At 49.8% G+C, this 22,242-nt stretch overlaps 1 pseudogene; it reads left to right on the forward strand.

Annotated features, from left to right (window-relative positions):
- The window catches only part of LOC115114023 (NAD-dependent protein deacylase sirtuin-6-like), a 66,034-nt pseudogene that overhangs the window by 763 nt on the left and 43,029 nt on the right, over positions 1 to 22,242 (forward strand).

Genomic DNA, 22,242 nt, shown 5'->3' on the forward strand with positions numbered 1-22,242 from the left:
TGTCCCTTCTACCCCCATGTGAAATATACAGCATGCATCACAACAGTACAAATCTCCTGTTGACCAAATTACACAAGATTTTCATTCTGCGTTAACCCAGACTAATTATAGGGTAACAATAGTATGTACTTTCTATTGTGCATCAACCACAGATTGAAGTTCAGCTACTACTTTTTGAATAGGCCTACTGTTTAATTTGAATGCATTTTAGACATTCACAATTAAGGTCTTGTGCCTTCATCCAAAATAAATATGCAACGTAAGGAAAAGGTTTACTGTAAAGTAGGAACAGGATGGATCGACAACAGCCAAGGCAAAGGGAGACCATAGTCCATGTTGAATTTTGAGTGGAATATCCCTTTAATATAGTCTTCATAGATTGCATTACTTTGTTGTTTGGGCCCACTGTTACTTTTGGCATGTTCGGCCGTTCTCCCACCACTGAACCACAAATAGAGGAGTCTAACCTGCCCTGTTCTCCCTTCTTTCGTCCTATTTTCCCGCCTTCTCCTCCCCCATCTTCTCTGCCTTCCCTCTCTTCACCACTCTCGCTCCTTCTCCCAGTCGTTTGACAGTAAAGGAGAGTTGAAGGGGAAAGTAGAGGCTCTGGCCCAGCTGATCAGGGAGTCCCAGTACCTGGTGGGCCACTCTGGGGCGGGCATCAACCTCTTCAGGCATACCTGACTTCAGGAAAGACCATAGCTAATTAAACTCAACTCCAGCTGCAACTAGTGGGTTGGACTGGAGCTCTGACGTAAGCACCCAATTGTGCTGTGTAATTACATACTCTTCAACGGCTACTGAAATCTGTCGTTTTTGATAAAAAAATATACTTTTATGTGACATCGGAGCTCCAGTCCAGAGTTTAGTTGGTTAGTAAGATGGTGACCCTGTACCGCTCAACCACAGTGCACCTCAACAGGCTAAAGAACACCCCCTCCTATCCTTGGAGTTGCCTTTACAAGTATATTATTATGCCAGTAAAGGGTCCCAGTCTGTTCAAATATCCTACTTGGAATTGGATCAGTGATTTTTACTTTATGATTTTGAAATGGAAGATGGAAGGATGCATTTTCAAACGATTTAAGTAAGGAAATAAATGTGTCAACACCCTCTTATTCGACCGCAGTACTGTTGTTACAGCAGAGGGCAGTATAGCTCTGTTACCAGAGCACTGACTACTATAGGCTGGAGCTCTGTGATGTTGACTCCCACACTAATGGTCCAACGTTTTCTTTCATATTACAGTTCATTACACTCTCATTCTTATGCGCTCTTAGTCTGCTTGTATTCACTCGTTCTCCCAGTCTCGTGTGAGGAATGTGTTGTAAACCATAATATTTCATTTGTAGAGCTCATTTCCCACATTCAACATGAGGGACAAGATGAGTCTCAACGGCAGCTCTCAACTCTAGAGGATGTCACATTCATATTTCAACAAACTGCTTGCCTGCCTCTGTCATACTGGTGTGCATGTCTGTCTGAGATATGGCCTGGAATTTAATTAATGGTCCATCACTGAAAAAGCTAGGTGAAAAAGGGACACATTCCCCCACTAAAGTCAATTTGCAGACTTACATTGCTTTTCATGTTCCACAGCCCTTTTCTCCAAAAGATAAGTGTGTACTACCTGGCTGATGTACTCCTCTGCCCTAGTGCCTGTCTCTCCAAATGGGTGATTAGCTTTGATTTGGTCTTGGGTGAGCAGAGGATGAGTCACTGTGAGAGACGGGGCTGTGTAAGTTGAGAGAATGGGAGAGGAGAATGCTAGGACTTCAGCAGTATTCTCAGTAATTCTCGCTCAGCCTTTTGCATAGAAATGAGTCTCTTTCCTTTTGAAGCCCAGATGCCACTCCTAACTACAAAGATGTCAAGAGATGGCTTGACAGTCTATCTTGTGTCTTGTCCTTCTATAACCTTGGACAGACTGTGTGCCTACAATACCCACTGTAATGTGCATAGTAAGTCAATAGGGTGAACTGGCTAACTACAACTGTTAGCTAGCGACCCACAAAGAATTAACATCTACGATGCATAACATTCGTTTTTGGTCATTTTTGCCTGTTAAATGGTGTGGTAGTAAGATCATTACGATTCACTGATAATTATTAAGTAAAATGTTTACTTTGTGTCTATATTTTGTTTCGTCTCTATTGTCATTGTCCTGGCTGGAAGAAGTTTCAGTGAATGGGGAGTTGCAGCGTAAGGGAATACAGTGGGGGGAGTGGGAGGTAATACTGTAGGGAGAGATAATACAGTAGGGGAGGTAATACTGTAGGGGGAGATAATACAGTAGGGGGAGGTAATACTGTAGGGGAGATAATACTGTAGGGGAGATAATACAGTAGGGGGGAGGTAATACAGGAGGTAATACAGTAGGGGGAGATAATACAGTGGGAGGTAATACTGTAGGGGAGATAATACAGTAGAGTGGGAGGTAATACAGTAGGGGGAGATAATACAGTAGGGGAAGTGGGATGTAATACAGTAGGGGGAGATAATACAGTGGGAGGTAATACTGTAGGGGGAGATAATACAGTAGGGGGAGTGGGTGGTAATACTGTAGGGGGAGATAATACAGTAGGGGGAGTGGGAGGTAATACAGTAGGGGAGATAATACAGTGGGAGGTAATACTGTAGGGGAGATAATACAGTAGGGGGAGTGGGAGGTAATACAGTAGGGGAGTGGGAGGTAATACAGTAGGGGAGATAATACAGAAGGGAGATAATACAGTGGGAGGTAACACTGTAGGGAAGATAATACAGTAGGGGAGTGGGAGGTAATACAGTAGGGGGAGATAATACAGTAGGGGAGATAATACAGTGGGAGGTAATACTGTAGGGGGAGATAATACAGTAGGGGAGTGGGAGGTAATACAGTAGGGGAGGTAATACAGTAGGGGAGTGGGAGGTAATACAGTAGGGGAGATAATACAGTAGGGGGAGGTAATACAGTGGAGGGAGTGGGAGGTAATACTGTAGGGGGAGATAATACAGTGGGGGGAGTGGGAGGTAATACAGTAGGGAGTAGATAATACAGTAGGGGAGGTAATACAGTAGGGGAGTGGGAGGTAATGCAGTAGGGGGAGAGTGGGAGGTAATACAGTAGGGGAGGGGAGTGGGAGGTAATACAGTAGGGGGAGTGGGAGGTAATACAGTAGGGGGAGATAATACAGTAGGGGAGGTAATACAGTGGAGGGAGGGGAGGTAATGCAGTAGGGGGAGTGGGAGGTAATACTGTAGGGGAGATAATACAGTGGGGGGAGTGGGAGGTAATACAGTAGGGGGAGATAATACAGTGGGAGGTAATACTGTAGGGGAGTGGGAGGTAATACAGTAGGGGGAGATAATACAGTAGGGGAGGTAATACAGTGGAGGGAGTGGGAGGTAATGCAGTAGGGGAGTGGGAGGGTAATACTGTAGGGGAGATAATACAGTGGGGGGAGTGGGGAGGTAATACAGTAGGGGAGATAATACAGTAGGGGAGGTAATACAGTGGAAGGAGTGGGAGGTAATGCAGTAGGGGGTGGGAGGTAATACTGTAGGGGAGATAATACAGTAGGGGAGGTAATACAGTAGGGGGAGTGGGAGGTAAAACAGTAGGGAGATAATACAGTAGGGGAGGTAATACAGTAGGGGAGATAATACAGTAGGGGATAATAATACAGTAGGGGGGGAGATAATACAGTAGGGGAGGTAATACAGTAGGGGAGGTAAAACAGTAGGGGAGATAATACAGTAGGGGAGGTAATACACATAGGGAGGTAATACAGTAGGGGAGGTAATACAGTGGGGGAGTGGGAGGTAATACAGTAGGGGAGAATACAGTGGGGAGATAATACAGTAGGGGAGGTAATACAGTAGGGGGGAGGTAATACAGTAGGGGGGAGTGGGAGGTAAAACAGTGGGGGGAGGTAATATAGTAGGGAGTGGGAGGTAATAAAGTAGGGGAGGCAATAAGGGAGTGGGAGTTAATACAGTGGGTGGTAATACAGTAGGGGGAGTGGGAGGTCACACAGTAGGGGAGTGGGAGGTCACACAGTAGGGGGAGTGGGAGGTCACACAGTAGGGGAGTGGGAGGTAATACAGTAGGGGAGTGTGAGGTAATACAGTAGGGGGAGTGTGGAGGTAATACAGTAGGGGGAGTGTGAGGTAATACATTAGGGGGAGGGTAGGTGGGTAATACATTAGGGGGGGGAGGGGGAGTGGGAGGTAATACAGTAGGGGGGAGTGGGAGGTAATACAGTGGGGGAGGTAATACAGTAGGGGGAGTGTGAGGTAATACATTAGGGGGAGTGGGGGGTAATACAGTATGGGGAGTGGGAGGTAATACAGTAGGTGGAGGTAATAGGGGAGTGAGGTAATACAGTAGGGAGAGGGAGGCAAAACAGTGGGGGAGGTAATACAGTAGGGGGAGGTAATAAGGAGTGGGAGGTAATACAGTAGGGGGAGTGGGGGGTTATACAGTAGGGGGTGGGAGGTAATACAGTAGGGGGAGTGGGAGGTAAAACAGTGGGGGAGGTAATACAGTAGGGGGAGGGGAGGTAATACAGTAGGGGGAGGAGGGTAATAAGTGGGAGTGGAGGGTAATACAGTAGGGGGAGTGGGGGGTTATACAGTAGGGGGGAGTGGGAGGTAATACAGTAGGGGAGTGGGAGGTCACACAGTAGGGGAGTGGGAGGTAATACAGTAGGGGGAGGGGAGGTAATACAGTGGGGGAGGTAATACAGTGGGGGAGTGTGAGGTAATACAGTAGGGAGTGTGAGGTAATACATTAGGGGAGGTAATACAGTAAGGGGAGTGGGAGGTAATGAGTAGGGGAGTGTGAGGTAATACAGTTACGGGGAGTGGGAGGTAATACAGTAGGGGGAGGTAATACAGTAGGGGGAGTGGGGAGGTAATACAGTAGGGGAGGTAATACAGTAGGGGGAGTGGGGAGGTAATACAGTAGGGGGTGTGGGGAGGTAATAGAGTAGGGGAGTGGGAGGTAATACAGTGGGGGAGGTAATACAGTAGGGGGAGTGGGGGTAATACAGTAGGAGGAGTGGGAGGTAATACAGTGGGGGGAGTGGGGAGGTAATAGAGTAGGGGAGGTAATACAGTAGGGGAGTGGGAGGTAATACAGTATGGGGGGAGTGGGAGGTAATAGAGTATGGGGAGTGGGAGGTAATACAGTATGGGGAGTGGGTGGTAATACAGTATGGGGGAGGGAGGTAATACAGTATGGGGGCCAGTGAGGGAGTAAGGTACAGTATGGGGAGTGGGAGGTAATACAGTATGGGGGGGTAATACAGTAGGGGTGGGAGGTCATACAGTATGGGGAGTGGGGGTAATACAGTAGGGGGAGTGGGAGGTAATACAGTAGGGGAGTGGGAGGTAATACAGTGGGGGGAGGTAATACAGTGGGGGAGTGTGAGGTAATACAGTAAGGAGTGGGAGGTAATGCAGTAGGGGAGTGTGAGGTAATACATTAGGGGAGTGGGGGTAATACAGTATGGGGAGTGGGAGGTAATACAGTAGGGGGAGTGGGAGGTAATACAGTAGGGGGAGGTAATACAGTAGGGGAGGTAATACAGTAGGGGGAGTGGGAGGTAATACAGTAGGGGGTGTGGGGGAGGTAATACAGTAGGGGGAGTGGGGGGTAATACAGTGGGGGAGGTAATACAGTAGGGGGAGTGGGGGTAATACAGTAGGAGGAGTGGGAGGTAATACAGTGGGGGGAGTGGGAGGTAATAGAGTAGGGGGAGGTAATACAGTAGGGGGAGTGGGAGGTAATACAGTATGGGGAGTGGGAGGTAATAGAGTATGGGGAGTGGGAGGTAATACAGTATGGGGAGTGGGAGGTAATACAGTATGGGCGGGTAATATGGTAGGGGGAGTGGGTGGTAATACAGTATGGGGAGTGGGAGGTAATACAGTATGGGGGGGGAGGTACAGGGAGTATGGGGAGGTAATACAGTAGGGGGAGTGGGAGGTCATACAGTATGGGGAGTGGGAGGTAATACAGTATGGGGAGGTAATACAGTATGGGGAGTGGGAGGTAATACAGTAGTGGGAATGGGGGGTACAGTAGGGGGAGTGGGAGGTCACACAGTAGGGGAGTGGGAGGTAATACAGTAGGGGAGTGGGAGGTAATACAGTGGGGGAGGGGATACAGTGGGGAGTGTGAGGTAATACAGTAGGGGAGTGGGGGGTAATACATTAGGGGGAGGTAATACAGTAAGGGGAGTGGAAGGTAATGCAGTAGAGGGAGGTAATACAGTAGGGGGGAGTGTGAGGTAATACATTAAGGGAGTGGGGGTAATACAGTATGGGAATTGGGAGGTAATACAGTAGGGGAGGGGAGGCCACAGTAATACAGTAGGGGAGTGTAATACAGTAGGGAGGTAATAAGGTAGGGGGAGGGAGGTAATACAGTAGGGGTGTGGAGGTAATACAGTAGGGGGAGTGAGGTGGGTAATACAGTGGGGGAGGTAATACACAGTAGGGGAGTGGGGGGTAATACAGTAGGAGGAGTGGAGGTAATACAGTGGGGGGAGGAGGTAATAGAGTAGGGAGAGTAATACAGTAGGGGGAGTGGGAGGTAATACAGTATGGGGAGTGGGAGGTAATACAGTATGGGGAGTGGGAGGTAATACAGTATGGGGGTAATATGGTGGGGAGTGGATGGTAATACAGTATGGGGAGTGGGAGGTAATACAGTATGGGGAGTGGGAGGTAATACAGTATGGGGAGGTAATACAGTAGGGGGAGTGGGATGTCATACAGTATGGGGAGTGGGAGGTAATACAGTATGGGGAGGTAATACAGTATGGGGGGAGTGGGAGGTAATACAGTAGGGGGAGTGGGGGTAATACAGTAGGGGGAGTGAGGTCATACAGTAGGGGGAGTGGGAGGTAATACAGTAGGGGGGAGTGGGAGGTAATACAGTGGGGGGTAATACAGTGGGGGGAGTGTGAGGTAATACAGTAGGGGGAGTGGGAGGTAATGCAGTAGGGGGAGGTAATACAGTAAGGGGGAGAGTGGAGGTAATACAGTAGGGGGAGTAATACAGTATGGGAGTGGGAGGTAATACAGTAGGGGTGAGTGCATTAGGGAGGTAATACAGTAAGGGGAGTGGGAGGTAATACAGTAGGGGAGTGGAGGTAATACAGTAAGGGTGAGTGAGGTAATACAGTTAAGGGGAGTGGGGAGTAATAGGAGTATGGGGTAATACAGTAGGGAGGTAATACAGTAGGGGGTAGTGGGAGAGTGGGGAGGTAGGGGAGGTAATACAGTAGGGGGAGGAGGTAATACAGTAGGGAGTGGGAGGTAATACAGTAGGGGAGTGGAGCTGCTGTATGGAGGTAATACAGTAGGGGGAGTGGGTAGGTAATACAGTAGGGAGTGGGAGGGTGAAGTGGGTAATACAGTAGGGGGAGTGGGGACAGTAGGAGGAGGGGTAATACAGTGCTCAGGGGAGTGAGGTAAGTAGGGGAGTAGGGGGGAGTGAGGTAATACAGTAGGGGGAGTGGGAGGTAATACAGTAGGGGGTGGGAGGTAATACAGTATGGGGTAATACAGTAGGGGAGGTAATACAGTATGGGTAGTGGGAGATAATACAGTATGGGGAGTGGGAGCCAGCAGTGAGGTAATACAGTATGGGGAGGTAGGAGTGGGAGGTAATACAGTAGGGGGGTAATATGGTAGGGGGTGTGGGTGGTAATACAGTATGGGGAGTGGGAGTGTATGGGAGGTAATACAGTAGGGGGGAGGTAATACAGTAGGGAGTGGGAGGTGCTGTAGGGGGAGTGAGGTAATACAGTAGGGAGTGGGGGGTAATACAGTAGGGGGAGTGCTGGGAGTTCATACAGTAGGGGAGTGTGAGGTAATACAGTAGGGGAGAGTGTGAGGTAATACAGTGGAGGTAATACAGTGGGGAGTGCTGCTCAGCGAGGTAATACAGTAGGGGGGAGTGGGCTAATACAGGGAAGTACATACATTAGTGAGGTAGTAATACAGTAGGGGGAGTGGGAGGTAATACAGTAGGGAGGTAATACAGTATGGGGAGGGGAGGTAATACAGTAGGTGGGAGGTAATACAGTAGGGGGAGTGGGAGGTAATACAGTAGGGGAGTGTGTGAGGTAATACAGTAGGGAGTGGGAGGTAAGTAGGGGAGTAGGGGGAGTGAGGTAATAGCAGTAGGGAGAGTGGGAGGTAATACAGTGGGAGGTAATACAGTAGGGAGTGTGAGGTAATACATTAGGGGGAGTGGGGTAGCTAATACAGTAGGGGATAATACAGTGGGAGGTAATACAGTAGGGGAGGTAATGCTCAGGGGAGTGGGAGGTAATACAGTAGGGGAGTGGGAGGTAAAACAGTGGGGGAGTGCTACAGTAGGTGAGGTAATAAGGGAGTGGGAGTAATGCTCAGGGGGAGTGGGGGTTATACAGTAGGGGGAGTGGGAGGTAATACAGTAGGGTGGGAGGTAAAACAGTGGGGGGAGGTAATGCTCAGTAGGGGGGAGTGGGAGGTAATACAGTAGGGGGTAATAAGGGAGTGGAGGGTAATACAGTAGGGGAGTGGGGGTTATACAGTAGGGAGTAATGAGGGAGTGAGGGTAATACAGTAGGGAGTGGGAGGTCACTCAGTAGGGGAGTGGGAGGTAATACAGTAGGGGGTGTGGGAGGTAATACAGTGGGGGAGGCTGCTACAGCGGGGGTGTGAGGTAATACAGTAGATAATGTGTGAGGTAATAATACAGTAGGGGAGTGTGAGGAGGTAATGCAGTAGGGAGTGCTGCTCAGCGTGAGGAGGTAATACAGTAGGGGAGTGGGAGGTAATACAGCGTGAGGTAATACAGTAGGGGAGTGGGAGGTAATACAGTAGGGAGGTAATACAGTAGGGAGTGCTGCTCAGTAGTGGAGGTAATACAGTAGGGAGTGGGGGGGTAATACAGTGGGGAGGTAATACAGTAGGGGAGTGTGAGGTAATACAGTAGGAGAGTGCTGCAGTGGTGGGAGGTAATACAGTAGAGGGCTGCTCAGGAGTAATACAGTAGAGTGGGAGTGTAATACAGTATGGGTGTGGGAGGTAATAGCAGTATCAGTGGGAGGTAATACAGTAGGGGAGTGGTGGTGAGGTAATACAGTAGGGTGGGTAGTGCTGCTCAGTGTGGGGAGGTAATACAGTATGGGGAGTGGGCGTGAGGTAATACAGTAGGGAGTGCTGCTCAGTAGGGGTGGGAGGTAATACAGTAGGGGAGTATGGGGAGTGGGGAGGTAATACAGTAGGGGAGTGGGAGGTAATACAGTAGGTAGTGGGAGGTAATACAGTGGGGGAGGTAATACAGTAGGAGTGCTGCTCATACGTGAGGTAATACAGTAGGGGTGCTGCTCAGCGTGGGGGGTAATACAGTATGGGAGTGGGAGGTAATGCAGTGCTGAGGTCAGTAGGGTGGGGTAATACAGTGGGGAGTAATACAGTAGGGGGAGTAATGCTCAGCGGGAGGTAATACAGTAGGGGGAGTGGGAGAGTAATACAGTAGGGAGTGGGAGTGCTCAGGGAGTAGGTATACAGTAGGGGGAGTAATCAGTGGAGGAGGTAATACAGTAGGGTGGGGGGTAATGCTCAGAGTGAGTGTAAGGTACAGTACAGGGAGTGAGGGAATAAGTGCTCAGCGTGAGGTAATACAGTAGGGAGTGGGAGTGGGGTGGGAGGTAATACAGTAGGGGAGTGCTGCTCAGCGTGAGGTAATACAGTAGGGAGTGCTGATCAGTATGGGGTAATACAGTAGGTGGGTGGTAATACAGTATGCTGGGAGCAGTGGGAGTGGGAGGTAATACAGTGCTGCTCAGCGGAGGTAATACAGTAGAGGAGTGGGAGGTCATACAGTAGGGGAGTGCTGCTACAGTATGGGAGGTAATACAGTATGGGAGTGGGAGGTAATACAGTAGGGAGGTAATACAGTAGGGAGTGCTGCTCAGTAGTGGGGTAATACAGTAGGGGAGTAATACTGCTCAGGGTGAGGTAATACAGTAGGGGAGTGCTAATACAGTGCGTGAGGTAATACAGTAGCAGGGAGGAGTGAGGGTAATACAGTGAGGTAATACAGTAGGGGTGAGCGTGATACAGTAGGGAGGCTCAAGTGAGGTAATACAGTAGGGGAGGGTAATACAGTAGGGAGGCTGCAGTAGGGTGAGGTAATACAGTAGGGGAGGGAGGTAATACAGTATGGGGAGTGGGTGAGTAATACAGTATGGGGAGTGCTGCTCAGGAGGTAATACAGTAGGGGAGTGCTGCTCAGCGTGAGGTAATACAGTATGGGGGAGTGCTGCTCAGGGGGAGTGGAGGTCATACAGTATGGGGGTGGGGAGTAATACAGTAGTGAGGTAATACAGTAGGGAGTGGGAGTGCTGCTCAGCGTGAGGTAATACAGTAGGGGAGTGCTGCTAATACAGTAGTGAGTGGTAGTAGTAATACAGTAGGGGAGTGCTGCTCAGCGTGAGGTAATACAGTAGGGGAGTGGGAGGTAATGCAGTATGGGAGTGGGAGGTAATACAGTAGGGAGGTAATACAGTAGGGGAGTGTAATACAGTATGGGTGGGAGTATGGGAGTGCTGCTCAGCGTGAGGTAATACAGTATGTGGGGTATGGGAGTGCTGCTCAGGCGTGAGTAATACAGGAGTGGAGGTAATACAGTAGGGGAGTGGGAGGTAATACAGTATGAGAGTGGGCTCAGTGTGAATAATACAGTATGGGGGAGTGCAGTAGGGAGTGGGAGGTAATACAGTAGGGGTAGTGGGAGTAATACAGTATGCGTGAGGTAATACAGTAGTGGGAGGTAATACAGTGGGGGTAGGTAATACAGTGGGGTGCTGTGTGAGGTAATACAGTAGGGGAGTGCTGCTCAGCGTGAGGTAATACAGTAGGGAGTGTGAGGTAATACAGTAGAGTGCTGCTCAGCGTGGGAGGTAATACAGTATGGGGAGTGGCTGCTGGGAGGTAATACAGTAGGGAGAGTAATGCAGTAGCGTGAGGTAATACAGTAGGGAGTGGTGGGAGAGAGTAATACAGTAGGGAGTGTGAGCGTGAGGTAATACAGTAGGGTGCTGCTCAGTGTGGAGGTAATACAGTAGGGGGGAGTGTAATACAGTAGTGAGGTAATACAGTAGGGGTGAGTGCTGCTCAGGTGAGGTAATACAGTAGGGAGTGCTGCTCAGGAGGTAATACAGTAGGGAGTGCTGCTAATGACAGTATACAGTGGGAGTGCTGCTCAGCGTGAGTGTAATACAGTAGAGGTGGAGGAAGTGCTGCTCAGCGTGAGAGGTAATACAGTAGGTGGGGAGTGTGAGGTAATACAGTAGGGGAGTGCTGTAATACAGTATGGGGAGGTAATACAGTAGGGAATACAGTGGGAGGTAATACAGTAGGGGAGTGGGAGGTAATCAGTATGAGGTAATACAGTAGGGGGGAGTGCTGTGGGTGGTAATACAGTAGGGGAGTGCTGCTCAGCGTGAGTGGGAGTAATACAGTAGAGTGTGAGGAGTGCTGCTCAGCGTGAGGGTAATACAGTAGGGGAGGAGTGCTGCTCAGCGTGAGGTAATACAGTAGGAGGAGTGGGAGGCTGCTCAGCGTGAGGTAATACAGTAGGGAGGTGCTGCTCAGCGTGGGAGGTAATACAGTATGGGGGAGTGATGCTCAGGAGAGTAATACAGTAGGGTGAGTGGGAGGTAATACAGTATGGGGAGTGGGTGCTCAGTATGGGAGAGTGGGAGGTAATACAGTAGGGAGTGTGGGAGGTAATACAGTATAGGGAGTGGGAGCTAATACAGTATGTGAGGTAATACAGTAGGGAAGTGGAGGTCATACAGTATGGGGGGAGTGCTAATACAGTAGCGTGGGAGGTAATACAGTAGGGGGAGTGGGAGGTAATACAGTGTGAGGTAATACAGTAGGGAGTGCTGCTCAGCGTGAGTAATACAGTAGGGAGTGCTAATGCTAGGGGAGTGTGAGGTAATACAGTAGGGAGTGGGGTAGCCACAGTATACAGGGAGTGGGGAGGTAATACAGTAGGGGAGTGCTGAGCCGTAGAAATACAGTAGGGTGAGGGCTGTAGCGTGAGGTAATACAGTAGGGAGTGCTCAGGTGAGGTAATACAGTAGGAGGTGGGAGGCTGCTACAGTGGTGAGGTAATACAGTAGGGAGGTAATGCAGTCAGCGTGGGAGAGTAATACAGTATGGGAGTGCTGCTCAGCGTAATAAGTAATACAGTGGGAGGTAATACAGTATGGGGGGAGTGGGAGTAATACAGTAGGGCGGGTAATATGTAGAGGTGGTAATACAGTAGGGGGAGTGGGAGGTAATACAGTATGGGGGGAGTGGGAGGTAATACAGTATGGGGAGGTAATACAGTAGGGGAGTGGGAGGTCATACAGTATGGAGTGGGAGGTGCTCAGTATGGGGAGGTAATACAGTAGGGGAGTGTGAGGTAATACAGTAGGGTGAGGGAGTAATACAGTGGGCTCAGTGGGAGGTAATACAGTAGGGGATAATACAGTCAGGGAGTAATACAGTGGAGGAGTGGGAGGTAATACAGTAGGGTGGGAGTAATGCTGTAGGGAGATAATACAGTGGGGAGTGTGAGGTAATACAGTAGGGGAGTAATACAGTGGGAGGTAATACTGCTAGGGTGAGGTAATACAGTAGGGAGTGCTGCTCAGTGGGAGGTAATACAGTGGAGGGAGTGCTCAGGAGAGTAATACAGTAGGGGAGTGGGAGGTAATACTGTAGGGTGATAATACAGTAGTGGGAGTGCTGCTACAGTAGGGAGATATACAGTAGGGAGTACAGTGGAAGCTCAGTGTGAGGTAATACAGTAGGGAGTGCTGCTCAGCGTGAGTAATACAGTAGGGGGAGATGCTACAGTGAGGGAGTAATACAGTAGAGTGGGAGTAAAACAGTAGGTGAGTAATACAGTAGGGGAGGTGCTAGGGGAGCGTGAGGTAATACAGTAGGGGAGGTAAAACAGTAGGGAGATAATACAGTAGGGAGGTGTAGGGGAGGTAATACAGTAGACAGTGGGGGAGTGGGAGTGCTAATACAGTGGGGAGATAATACAGTAGGGAGGTAATACAGTCAGGGTGAGGTAATACAGTAGAGTGGGAGGTAAAGTGTGAGGTAATACAGTAGGGGGAGTGGGGGGTAATAAGTAGGGAGTAATAAGGGGAGTGAGGTAATACAGTGGGTGGTAGTGCTGCTCAGTGTGAGGTAATACAGTAGGGGAGTGCTGCTCAGGGTAGTGAGGTAATACAGTAGGGGAGTGCTGATCAGTGTGAGGTAATACAGTAGGGTAGTGTGAGAGTAATACAGCTCAGCGTGAGGTAATACAGTAGGGAGTGTGAGTGTAGGTAATACATGGGGAGGGTGAGGTAATACAGTAGGGAGTGCTGCTCAGGTGAGGTAATACAGTAGGGGAGTGCTGCTCAGTGTGAGGTAATACAGTAGGGAGTGCTGAGTGAGGTAATACAGTAGGGAGTGAGGAGGTAATACAGTAGTAATACAGTAGTAATACAGTAGGGAGTGGGAGCTAATACAGTAGGTGGAGGTATACATAGGGGAGTGGGAGTGCTGCTCAGCGTGGGAGGTAAAACAGTAGGGGAGTGCTGCTCAGCGTGAGAGTAATACAGTAGTGGGAGTAATACACTAGGGGAGTGAGGGTTATACAGTAGGGTGAGCTCAGCGTGAGGTAATACAGTAGGTGGGGAGTGCTGCTCAGTGAGGTAATACAGTAGAGGAGTGCTGCTCAGTGGTGAGGTAATACAGTAGGGGAGTGCTGCTCAGCGTGAGGTAATACAGTAGGGGTGGGCTGCTCAGCGTGAGGTAATACAGTAGGGAGTGGGAGGCTACAGTGTGAGGTAATACAGTAGGAGAGTGCTGTCAGCGTGAGGTAATACAGTAGGGAGTGTGCTAATACAGTGGGGAGGTAATACAGTAGGGAGTGCTGCTCAGCGTGAGCACAGTAGAGTGTGAGGTAATACAGTAGGGGAGTAATGCTAAGGGTGTGAGGTAATACAGTAGGGAGTGTCAGTAATACAGTAGGGTGCTGATCAGTGTGAGGTAATACAGTAGGGGAGTGCTGCTCAGCGGGAGGTAATACAGTAGGGGTGCTGCTCAGGGAGTGGGAGGTAATACAGTAGGGTGCTGCTCAGCGTGGTAATACAGTAGAGTGGGTGCTAATACAGTGTGGAGTATACAGTAGGGGAGTGTGCTGCTCAGTAGGAGAGTGGGAGGTAATACAGTGGGGGAGTGGGAGGTAATACAGTAGGGGAGTGCTGCTCAGCGTGAGGTAATACAGTAGGGGTAATAAGTAATAGAGCTCAGCGTGAGGTAATACAGTATGGGGAGTGCTGCTCAGCGTGAGGTAATACAGTAGAGGAGTGCTGCTCAGCGTGAGGTAATACAGTAGGGGAATGCTGCTCAGCGTAGAGTGGGAGTAATACAGTATGGGGAGTGCTGCAGTCAGTGGGAGGTCATACAGTAGGGAGTGGGTGCTGCTCAGCGTGAGGTAATACAGTAGGGAGTGGGAGGTAATACAGTGGGAGGAGGTAATACAGTGGTGCTGCTCAGTGTGAGGTAATACAATAGGGGGTGTGAGGTAATACAGTAGGGAGTGTGAGGTGCTCAGCGTGGGGAGGTAATACAGTAGGGATGCTCAGGAGAGGGGTAATACAGTAGGGGAGTGGGAGTGTGCTCAGCGTGAGTAATACAGTAGGGGGAGGTAATACAGTCAGGGAAGTGGGAGGTAATACAGTAGGGGTGTGGGGAGGTAATACAGTAGGGTGGTGGGGGCTAATACAGTGGGGAGTAATACTGCTCAGTGTGGGGTAATACAGTAGGAGAGTGCTGCTCAGCGTGGGAGGTAATACAGTAGGGGTAATGCTGTCAGCGTGGGAGGTAATACAGTAGGGGAGTGGGAGGTAATGCTGCTGGGGAGTGGGAGGTAATACAGTAGGGGAGTGCTGCTCAGTATGGGGGGTAATATGGTAGGGAGTGGCTCAGCGTGGTAATACAGTATGGGGAGTGGGAGGTAATACAGTATGGGGAGTGCTCAGAGAGTAATACAGTAGGGAGTGCTGCTCAGCGTGGGAGGTAATACAGTATGGGGAGTGCTCAGTGTAATACAGTAGGGGTGGGAGGTAATACAGTATGGGGAGTGGGAGGTAATACAGTAGTGGGCGTGAGGTAATACAGTAGGGAGTGGGAGGTAACACAGTAGGGGAGTGGGAGGTAATACAGTAGGGTGGGAGGTAATACAGTGGGGAGAGTAATACAGTGGGGGAGTGATGCTCAGCGTGAGGTATACACAGTGGGGAGTGCTGCTCAGCGTGAGGTAATACAGTAGGGTGGAAGGCTGCTCAGCGTGAGGTAATACAGTGGGGGAGTGTGAGGTAATACATTAGGGGAGTGCTGCTCAGGCGTGAGGTAATACAGTATGGGGAGTGAGGTAATACAGTAGGGGGAGTGGGTGAGTAATACAGTAGGGGAGTGCTGCAGCGTGAGGTAATACAGTAGGAGTGGGAGGTAATACAGTAGGGGAGTGAGGTAATACAGTAGGTGGGGTGCTGCTCAGCGTGAGGTAATACAGTAGAGGAGTGAAGTGCTCTATACGTGAGGGAAATACAGTAGTGGGAGAGTAATACAGTCAGGGGAGTATGGAGTAATACAGTAGGGAGTGCTGCAGCGTGAGGTAATACAGTATGGGAGTGTGAGGTAATACAGTATGGGAGTGCTGCTCAGCGTGAGGTAATACAGTATGGGGAGTGCTGCTCAGCGTGAGGTAATACAGTATGGGAGTGCTGCTCAGCGTGAGGTAATACAGTAGAGGGAGTGCTGCTCAGCGGAGGTAATACAGTAGAGTGCTGCTCAGCGTGAGATGTATACAGTAGGGAGTGGAGTGCTGCTAGGGTGAGGTAATACAGTAGGGAGAGTGCTGCTCAGCGTGAGGTAATACAGTAGGGAGTGCTGCTCAGCGTGAGGTAATACAGTAGAGTGTGAGTAGTGCAGTAGGGGAGTGCTGCTAATACGTGAGGTAATACTGTACATACAGTGCTGCTCAGCGTGAGGTAATACAGTAGGGAGTGGGGAGTGCTGCAGCGTGAGTAATACAGTAGGGGAGTGTGAGGTAATACATTAGGGAGTGGGGGTAATGCTCAGCGTGAGGTAATACAGTAGGGGAGTGCTGCTACAGTAGGGAGGTAATACAGTAGGGGAGTGCTGCTCATACGTGAGGTAATACAGTAGGGGAGTGTGAGTAATACATGAAGGGAGTGCTGTCAGCGTGAGGTAATACAGTAGAGGTAGTGGGAGTGCTCAGTAGTGGTGAGGTAATACAGTAGAGGGAGTGCTGCTACAGTAGGGAGGTAATACAGTAGGGAGTGCTGTAATACAGTAGTGTGGGAGGTAATACAGTAGAAGTGGGTGCTGCTCAGTGTGAGTAATACAGTAGGGGAGTGTGAGGTAATACAGTAGGGGAGTGGGAGGTGCTACAGTAGGGGAGTGGGAGGTAATACAGTAGAAGTGCTGCTCAGGGAGTGGGAGGTAATACAGTAGGGGAGTGCTGCTCAGCGTGAGGTAATACAGTAGCTGCTCAGTAGGAGAATAATACAGTATGTGAGGTAATACAGTAGGGGTAGTGGGCTCAGCGTAATACAGTAGGGGAGGTAATACAGTAGGGAGTGTGAGGTAATACAGTAGGGAGTGCTGCTCAGGTGAGGTAATACAGTAGGGGAATGCTGCTCAGGGTGAGGTAATACAGTAGGGAGTGCTGCTCAGCGTGAGGTAATACAGTAGGGGAGTGCTGCTCAGTGTGAGGTAATACAGTAGGGAGTGGGAGTTCTGCAGTCAGGGTGGGAGGTAATACAGTAGGGAGTGTGAGGTAATACAGTGAGGAGTAATACAGTAGGGGGTAGTGTGAGGTAATACAGTAGGGAGTGGGGGTAATACTCAGGGAGTGAGAGGTAATACAGTAGATCAGTGCTGGTAATACAGGTGGGAGAGTAATACAGTAGGGTGAGGTAATACAGTAGGGAGTGGGAGAGTAATACAGTAGGGGAGTGTAATACTGCTACAGGGGGTGAGGTAATACAGTAGAGGGATGTCAGCGTGAGGTAATACAGTAGGGGGGTGCTGCTCAGCGTGAGTGGGAGTAATACAGTAGGGGAGTGAGGTAATCAGCGTGAGGTAATACAGTAGGGGGAGTAATACAGTGGGAGTGGGGGGTAATACAGTAGGGGAGTGCTGCTCAGCGTGGGGAGGTAATACAGTAGGTGGAGTGCTAATAGCGTGAGGTAATACAGTAGGGGAGTGCTGCTCAGTGTGAGAGTAATACAGTAGGGAGTGCTGCTCAGCGTGAGGTAATACAGTAGGGGAGTGGGAGGTAATACAGTAGAGTGTGAGGTAATACAGTAGGTAATACAGTGGAGTGCTGCTCAGTGAGAGTAATACAGTAGGGGAGGGGAGTAATGCTCAGCGTGAGGTAATACAGTAGGGGAGTGGGGGTAATACAGTAGGGGAGTGGGTAATACAGTAGGGGAGTAATACAGTAGGGAGTGAGGTAATACAGTAGGGGAGTGGTGCTACAGCGTGAGTGGGGAGGTAATACAGTAGGTGCTGTGCGTGAGGTAATACAGTATGGGAGTGGTGCTCAGTAGGTGAGGTAATACAGTAGGGAGTGTGCTCAGGTGAGGAGAGTAATACAGTAGGGAGTGCTGCTCAGTGTGAGGGAGTAATACAGTAGGGGAGTGTGAGGTAATACAGTAGAGGAGTGCTGCTCAGTAGTGGGAGTAATACAGTAGGGTGGGAGATAATACAGTAGTGAGAGTAATACAGTAGGGAGTACTGAGATAATGCAGTCAGCGTGAGGTAATACAGTAGGGAAGTGCTGCTCAGTGGTGAGGTAATACAGTAGGGGAGTGCTGCTCAGGGGAGATAATACGTGGGGAGGTAATACAGTAGGGGAGTGGAGCTCAGCGTGAGGGGAGGTAATACAGTAGGGGAGTGGGAGAGTAATGCTCAGCGTGAGGTAATACAGTAGGGGAGTGCTGAGGTAATACAGTAGGGGAGTGCTGCTCAGCGTGAAATACAGTAGGGGAGTGCTGCTCAGCGTGATAAGTACAGGGAGTGGGAGGAATGCTGCTCAGCGTGAGGTAATACAGTAGGGAAGTGCTACAGTCAGCGTGAGAGGTAATACAGTAGGGGAGTGCTGCTCAGCGTGAGGTAATACAGTAGGGAGTGCTGCTCAGCGTGAGGTAATGCAGTGGGAGGCTGCTACAGTAGGGGAGTAATACAGTCAGTGTGAGGTAATACAGTAGGGGAGTGCTGCTACAGTAGTGAGGTGAGGTAATACAGTAGGGAAGTGCTGTGGTGAGGTAATACAGTAGGGGAGTGGGGAGTGCTACTAGGGAGTGGGAGCGTAGGGGAGGTAATACAGTAGGGAGTGCTGCTCAGCGTGAGAGGGTAATACAGTAGGGGAGTGCTGCTCAGCGTGAGGTAATACAGTAGGGGAGTGCTGCTCAGCGTGAGGGGTAGGGGAGGAGTGATGCTCAGCGTGAGGTAATACAGTAGGGGAGTGCTGCTCAGTGTGAGAGTAATACAGTATGGGGAGTGCTGTAATAGCGTGAGTGTAATACAGTAGAGGGCTGCTCAGCGTGAGGTAATACAGTAGGGGAGTGCTGCTCAGTGTGAGTAATACAGTAGGGGAGTGCTCAGAGGTAATACAGTAGGGAGTGCTGCTCAGCGTGAGGTAATACAGTAGGGAGTGCTGCTCAGGGAGTGGGAGGTAATACAGTAGGGGAGTGGGAGGTAATACAGCGTGGGAGGTAATACAGTAGGGGTAGTGCTGCTCAGTAGTGAGAGTGGGGGTAATACAGTAGGGAGTGCTGCTCAGCGTGAGTAATACAGTAGAGTGGGCTCAGGTGGGAGGTAATACAGTAGAAGTGCTGCTACAGTGGGAGGGGAGGTAATACAGTAGGGAGTGTGAGGTAATACAGTAGGGGAGTGCTGCTCAGCGTGAGGTAATACAGTAGGGAGTGCTGCTGCGTGGGTAATACAGTAGGGGAGTGTGTGCTGCTCAGCGTGAGGTAATACAGTAGGGTGCTGCTCAGGAGTGTAATACAGTAGGGGTGGGAGGTCAGGAGGTAATACAGTAGGGAGTGCTGCTCAGCGTGAGGTAATACAGTAGGGGAGTGCTGCTCAGCGTGAGGTAATACAGTAGGGAATGCTGCTCAGCGTGAGGTAATACAGTAGGGGAGTGCTGCTCAGCGTGAGGTAATACAGTAGGGGAGTGCTGCTCAGTAGGTGAGGTAATACAGTAGGGGAGTGCTCAGCGTAATACAGTAGGGGAGTGCTGCTCAGCGTGAGTAATACAGTAGGGGAGTGGGAGGTAATACAGTAGGGGTAGTGAGTGGAGTAATACAGTAGGGGAGTGGAGGTAATACAGTAGGGTAGTGGGAGGTAATACAGTAGGTGCGGAGGTAATACAGTAGGGGAGTGCTGCTCAGCGTGAGGTAATACAGTAGGGGAGTGCTGCTCAGCGTGAGGTAATACAGTAGGGGAGTGTGTGCGTGGAGGTAATACAGTAGGGGAGTGCTGCTCAGCGTGGGAGTAATACAGTAGGGGAGTGCTGCTCAGTGCGTGAGGTAATACAGTAGGGGAGTGCTGCTCAGCGTGAGGTAATACAGTAGAGTGGGAGTGCTGCTCAGTATGTGAGGTAATACAGTAGGGGAGTGCTAATACAGTAGGTGAGTGCTGTAGCGTGATACAGTAGGGGAGTGCTAATCAGTAGGGGTAATACAGTAGGGAGTGCTGCTCAGCGTGAGGAGGTAATACAGTAGGGGAGTGCTGCTCAGTGTGAGGTAATACAGTAGGGGAGTGCTGCTCAGTAGTGTAGGGGAGTGGAGGTAATACAGTAGGGGGAGTGGGAGGTAATACAGTAGGGGGGAGGCTACAGTATGCGTGGGGAGTAATACAGTAGGGAGTGCTGCTCAGTAGTGGGAGTAATACAGTAGGGAGTGCTGCAGTCAGCGTGAGGTAATACAGTAGGGGAGTGTAATACAGTGGTGAGGTAATACAGTAGGGAGTGGGGTGCTGCTCAGCGTGGGAGGTAATACAGTAGGGGAGTGCTGAGGTCAGCGTGAGTGTAATACAGTAGGGAGTGCTGCTCAGCGTGAGGTAATACAGTAGGGGAGTGCTGCTAGCGTGAGTAATACAGTAGGGGGTGAGGTAATACAGTAGGGAGTGGTGAGGTAATACAGTATGGGGAGTGCTGCTAATAGCGTAGGGGAGTGGGGGTAATACAGTAGGAGTGCTGCTCAGCGTGAGGTAATACAGTAGGGGAGTGGGAGCGTGAAATACAGTAGGGAGGCTAATACAGTGGGAGGTAATACAGTAGTGAGGTAATACAGTAGGGGAGTGGGAGGTAATACGTGGGAGTGGGGGTAATAGTAGGGGGTGCTGCTCAGTAGGGAGTAATACAGTAGGGAGTGAGCTCAGCGTGTAATACAGTAGGGGAGTGGGAGGTAATACAGTAGGGGGAGTGGAGGTAATACAGTAGGGAGGCTGCTAATACGTGAGTAGGGGGGAATGAGGTCATACAGTATGTGGGAGGTAATACAGTAGGGAGGTGCTGCAGTATGGGGAGTGGGAGGTAATACAGTAGGGGGAGTGGGGGTAATACAGTAGGGGAAGTGGGAGGTAATACAGTAGGGGGGAGTGGAGAGTAATACAGTAGGGGAGTGGGAGGTAATACAGTAGGGGGAGGCTGCAGTAGGGGTAGTGGGAGGTAATACAGTAGGGTGAGGTAATACAGTAGGGGAGTGCTGAGGTAATACAGTAGGGGGTAGTGGAGGTAATACAGTAGGGGAGTGTGAAGGGAGTAGGGGAGTGGGAGCGTGAGTAATACAGTAGGGAGTGGGAGGTAATACAGTAGGGGAGTGCTGTAATACAGTGGGGAGAGGTAATACAGTACTGGGAGTAGGGGGTAATACAGTAGGAGGAGTGGGAATACAGTGGGGGAGTGGGAGGTAATACAGTAGGGGGAGGTAATACAGTAGGGGGAGTGGGAGGTAATACAGTATGGGGAGTGGGAGGTAATACAGTATGGGGGAGTAATATGGTAGGGGAGTGGGAGGTAATACAGTATGGGGGGTAATGGTAGGGGGAGTGGGAGGTAATACAGTATGGGGAGTGGATAATAGGATTCTAATGACAGGAGGGACCTGATTCTAGTTGATCTCTCCTACACTGAGAGACTGCATTTACACAGGCATCCCAATTCTTATCTTTTGCCGCTAATTGGCCATTTGACCAATCACCTCACATCTTTCCAATATTTGAGTAAAATCTCAGTATTTGGCTGCCTGTGTAAACACAGCCTTCATGAATAGTGGCCTTGGTCCCTATTGTCAAAAGGATTTACAAAGTTAATGCTCAAGCAGGAGTCTTCATGTTTCAGAGACTTGTTACACAAGAAAAAAAATGTACTTAAATAAAAATATAAGCACAATATGCAATAATTTCAAATATTTTACTTAGTTACAGTTCATTTACATTTACATTTAAGTCATTTAGCAGACGCTCTTATCCAGAGCGACTTACAAATTGGTGCATTCACCTTATGACCTCCAGTGGAACAGTAGTGCATCTAAATCTTTTAATACAGGGGAGGGGGTGAGGAGGGATTACTTTATCCTATCCTAGGTATTCCTTAAAGAGAGTGGGGTTTCAGGTGTCTCCGGAAGGTGGTGATTGACTCCGCTGTCCTGGCGTCGTGAGGGAGTTTGTTCCACCATTGGGGGCCAGTAAGCGAACAGTTTTGACTGGGCTGAGCGGGAACTGTACTTCCTCAGTGGTAGGGAGGAGGACGTCAATCAGACCTGGAGGTACTGAGGTGCCGTTCCCCTCACAGTTCCGTAGTTCATATAAGGAAATTGGTCAATTGAATGGATTTCACATGACTGGGAATACAGATATGCATCTGTTGGTCACAGATGCCTTAAAAAAGTGAAATGTAGGGGCGTGGATCAGAAAACCAGTCAGTGTCTGGTGTGACCACCATTTGCCTCATGCAGTGACACGTCTCCTTCACCTAGAGTTGATTGTGGCCTGTGGAATGTTGTCCCACTTCTCTTCAATGGCTGTGCGAAGTTGCTCGATATTGGTGGGAACTGGAACACGCTGTCGTACACATCGATCCAGAGAATCCCA

The sequence above is a fragment of the Oncorhynchus nerka genome, linkage group LG9b (genome assembly GCF_034236695.1).
Source record: "Oncorhynchus nerka isolate Pitt River linkage group LG9b, Oner_Uvic_2.0, whole genome shotgun sequence".
In the NCBI taxonomy this organism is placed as follows: domain Eukaryota; kingdom Metazoa; phylum Chordata; class Actinopteri; order Salmoniformes; family Salmonidae; genus Oncorhynchus; species Oncorhynchus nerka.